This window comes from Tamandua tetradactyla, chromosome 26, assembly GCF_023851605.1.
Source record: "Tamandua tetradactyla isolate mTamTet1 chromosome 26, mTamTet1.pri, whole genome shotgun sequence".
Lineage (NCBI taxonomy): Eukaryota > Metazoa > Chordata > Mammalia > Pilosa > Myrmecophagidae > Tamandua > Tamandua tetradactyla.
The window spans coordinates 29,462,567-29,467,437 of NC_135352.1; the positions used below are offsets into that span (position 1 = coordinate 29,462,567).

Genomic DNA, 4,871 nt, shown 5'->3' on the forward strand with positions numbered 1-4,871 from the left:
GGGGAGCAGCTGAACCGCCCACTTCCGCCTGCCGCCGACTGCGTCCCTTTTATAACCTCGCTGTGGCGCGCCCGCGCGTCCTTCCGGCGCGAGCCGGCTCTCCCAGGACGCTTTGCGGCGCCCGCGACGCCGCGGCCCCAACGGGCCGGGGGCGGGAGGGGGCAGGGGGAGGCGGGCGCTGGGCGCCTCCCGCCCGTCGAGGCCCGGCTGCGAGTGGGTTTTCGGCCGGGCGACCTGCACTTGCGGAAACCTCCGCGTTCCGGCTTGGCTTTGTGACGCCGCGCTCCCTCCCGGCCGGCTTCCTTCACCACCCCGCGCGCCGCCGGAACCAGAGGCGAAAAAGCCTGGGCCGGGCAGGATGAAGTCCTCGTGTGGCTGGAGGCTCTTTTAATTTCCTGACCGACCTTGAGCCGCGGTACGAAAGCGAGGTCTCTGGGTCTCCGCCCTAAGACGCTTGTTTTTGATCCGTTCCCAAATAAACAAAGCCTAGCCTCCATGTTTTGATTATGGTTGAAGGCAGCTTCTCGCACTGTTTGGGATGTACACAAGCGAAGCGTTCTGAGGCCCGTCTCAGAGGGGGTTAGGAATGGGGGGGGTGCGTATTAGCTGCAACAGTAACAAAATTCCTATGTTACTCCACTTCGATTTACTCCGAGGAGTCCTTTTCTCCGCAGGGGTTAGGGTTGCTTTCCGCAGTTTTTTAGGTCTCTCAACCCAAGCAGTGCCTGCTTCCTTTTTTTTTTTTTGGCTCAATAGCTACAAAACTGCACAAACCCACAGTCGTGTTACCTCCAACTGAGCAAAGAGCCAAGAACCAGCGTGGAAATTTGACTTGTTTATTTCTGCCGCCCCAAACTTTTCCCCTTCTTGTATCTATTTTTTTTTCCTCTCCGTTCTTTACAGTTGATTATTGTTAGGTTTCCAATGATAGGTATATGCGTACTTTAAAATTAATACGATCTAATAAATGATAAAATTATGAATATAAAATAAATTTTCCTTTCCATAGTTTTTGGGGGGCTTTGCTGTAAAAATGTCTGGATCAGAATAATCAAGGAAAAAAAGGTCACTTTGGATTAGAGTAGGTAAAATTTTTTTAAAAAGATGTGATTTGAATGCATCCTGAAATAATCAAAATGCATTTACTGTATGGAAATAACACTACTGCTCATTTTCTGGCTATTCTAAAAGAAACTATAAACATAGGCACAAAGAAATTTTGATTGCTTGGGGTTTTGTTTCTAGTTTTGCTATTCTTACCTTCTTTTCACTGTTAATCGCTAAAAATTTAGAGGGACGAAAGAATTGCAAAAACCTGGCTCTGTAAAAGGTTGGGGGGATTTCATAGTTTTTCATTTCATGAGTTATTTGGCAAGGTGTGAGGTGAGGCAACAAGTAAAATAACTTTTGGTTATATAGATGGATGCTATTTGTCATTTTAAACCAACAATTTTTCTTTTCTTGTTGCCTTATAACCTTCTAACCATAAATTCATGGGGTTCTGTCACCTGTAAGGAAGAGCAAATGCTTCTAAGGCAATTTCTAAATAAGTTTTAAAAGTTATAATACAGTAAATACAGTCTAAAAGCTGGAGTACTTCTAAGTGCCAGGTGTTTGACAGAAAACGTACCTGTTTTTTGTTTGTTTGTTTTTTGTTTTTCATGGTAATTCAGATTTTATTGCTTGTTAATTTTGTCATTCCAAACCATTTTAAGTAAACAGACATTGAGAAACTGTACCAGGAGTGTTAAAAAGATGATGGCAACATCAGCGAAAATGCGTGTTTGACAAAAGGTAATGGAAGGCACCACTGCCACCATCACACCCAGAAATTTATATATATCATATAAAAAGAGTAAAAACAGTTCATTGGCGTTTAACTAGCATTCTTGGTGACCATTTATTAACCACAATAAGGCTGAACAATTTTATAATCTTTGGAGCAAAACAATATTTCCTTCCACTACTAGAGTGAGCTTTTACAGTTTCTTTGAAAAGCAAGCAAACCATTAAATATAACAAAACCTATACAGCACAACTGAATACGAAAGTTGGCATATTCCAGTGATCCTGATTTTAATGTTTCTATCATATTAATTCAAGAAATAAACTATGATTCACCTTTTGAAAATGAGGTTAAGCTTCTTTGTTATATTTATACTCACTTTATAATTCAAAAGTTTTAACTGAAGTCAATGTTAGCCCAGTAAAAACTGTGCCTACAACTCAAGGAACTGCTCTTATGCTAAGGTAACCTCTTTATAAGTTACTTTTTTTTTTAAAAAACTCGGACTCAACCTGCACAGGCATGACATGAGGAACTAACACTTCTGTTCTCTGGATACCACGGCAGTAGTTCTAGTGTAGTTGTAGCTGGGAAGCATATACAGAATCACTGTAAATCACACATAAGCATCAATAACTTTTCCTAACAGATTAAAAATACACCAATATTTTCCTCTATTAATGATTTCCTCAAAAATCAAGCAGGTTCTACAACTCAACGTTTGAAAGATTTCTATGTCCATTATCACAAAAATGCTCAGGTTGAGAAATATATTTGTATAGTTAAAAAAAGACTCAGAAAAGCAGCAAGACTTGAAGTGTGGGTTTTTTGTTAAACCACTCAGAAGCCTTCAGTTTACCAGCTAAAAACATAATAGCAGATAAATAGGAATTTATTAGAATCATTGTCTCCAACACTAAAAAATTAAATATTAAGGCATCTTTTACTCCATCATAGTATATATAGCAAAGAGTAATGTTTTAAATAAGAACCATCATTTCTATTCAAAATGCTTCCTAATATATTCAACAGATTTTTTATTTTTATATTATCCTATTTCATATATGATAGAAAGAGCGCGTGATTAAACATCTTGACCCAAACCGAGAGAAATGTATAAACGGATATCCACTTACTAAAGGGAGGCAGTTCATACTTGAAAAATAAAAAGAAATTCAAAGAGTATTATGTATAAAGTTCATATACTGAGATGCAAATTTTTCTGAAGCAATTTATGCTTAAGTAATTAAGAGAAACAAGAGATGAAGACTTCATTTAAGATGCAAAGCTTATCACTATGGATCATAGTGCTGAATAACTGTTTGCTCAGTATTTTGCTCCATTGGGATGAGAGTTTATAAAAGGTTTCATACTACTTTAAAACTATATCACATCCTCTAGAATAAGGTCATATAAATTAGAACTTATTATCTATTATTCCCCATATTTGTCCAGTTACAGATCTTCACAGGCTTCATAAAGTATACTAAACTACCATTTTCACCTTTTATTAAGGCAAGTTTGTGAAAATAACACAGATCGTTTTCTGAACTTTTAACTTACAACGCTTTTTACACAAGGAACATTAAAAAAAAAATGTCTTATAAAAAGCCACTTCAATACCAGAAAAGAGTATTCAAAGATTTTGAATCCAATTTCCTTTTTTAAAGGATGCACTTTCCTTGTCTCAAATTCCAAGCATTATTCATCATCTTTAGAACCAGTTTTGTTTAAATGCTCAATATAAAAAAGGAAAGATTTACATTCCAGTAAAATCTAAAGGTTGCAGGGCCAGGGTAGGGGTGGGATGGAAGATATAAATTTCATTATTTGATAGCAATGATTATAACAATTTTTTGAAAACTGGAAGACAAATAGTATATATCTTAACCACATCAACCCAGTTCCATTCTCGAGGAAGTTCCCCTTTGTGATGTGTTTTATCTGCCAGCTTGTGTTTCTGGGCTTTTGAAAGTTGTTCAAGTTGTTCTATTTTGTCTTTTCTTACTGGATGGGACTGTATTAGGAGTTTCAACTGAGATGATATTGCTTATGGTTGTCGCAGAACCATAGTGGGTTGGTGTATCTCCATGAACTGTTCTTTATTGTCTTTGGCATATTCAACAACATATACGTCATAGCAGTTCCAAGATTAACTTCAACTGCTTCCTGTAGCTGGGCTAATATACTATGAAAACAAACACACTACGGAAGAAAAGTAAAAGGGACGGGAAAGCAGAAAACAATGAAAATGAACCACTACTCACATAGTGTTGTTAAACAGCATTCATAGATTTAATTGGAGGTATTTGGGGATATGTTTCTGTTCAGGAAATCTCTGTTAAGAAGGCTTTGGGATCACCATTTTCACCTCCCAGAAACTTTCATCTCCTTCATAAATCAAACGGAATGCTTCTAGTTCCACCTCCTGGTCCCCACTGGCACCGAGCTCAGGGCATTTGCGACAACGAAGAGAAAGGAAAGCAATGGTCAGGGGCTCGATGGCGGGCACACCCATCGCACCGGCAGTCGGGTACATGAGTTTGTTTTGTTTTGCTTTGATTCCTTAAAACTTTTGCATTGCATAAGAAGATTCAAGGTATAGACCATGGATCACAAAGTTAAGAATATCATATATATATATATATATATATATATATATTCTTGTAAGGGCCTTCCCACCACTCAAACTCCTTTCTGGCCTGGGGAAGTTGTTGTTCAGATGTTCAGAGAGAAAAGGTGAGAAGAGACCTTAGGTTATGTGCTGGATCGAATAGTAGCCTCCCAAAATTCATGTCCACCTGGAATATCGGAATGTGACCTTCTTTGGAGATTGGGTGTTTGAAATGTAATCAAGTGTAGATGAGGTCATCCTGGATTAGGTGAGCCTTAAGTCTAATGTGACTAGTATCCTCATAAGAAGAGGAAAATTTGGACACAGAAACACAGACACAGGGGGATGATGGCCATGTGAAGATGGAGGTAGAGATTAGAGCCAGGGAACTCTGGGTCATCAGAAACCAGAAGAGACATGGAAACCAAAAGGCCAAGGGAACATGGTCCTACCAACACCTTGATTTCGGAC

General features: G+C 38.7%; 1 pseudogene; it reads right to left on the minus strand.

Annotated features, from left to right (window-relative positions):
* Positions 1-3,629: 3,629 nt before the first annotated feature.
* On the minus strand, positions 3,630-4,304 carry LOC143669806 (RWD domain-containing protein 4 pseudogene; annotated as a pseudogene).
* Positions 4,305-4,871: the final 567 nt, after the last annotated feature.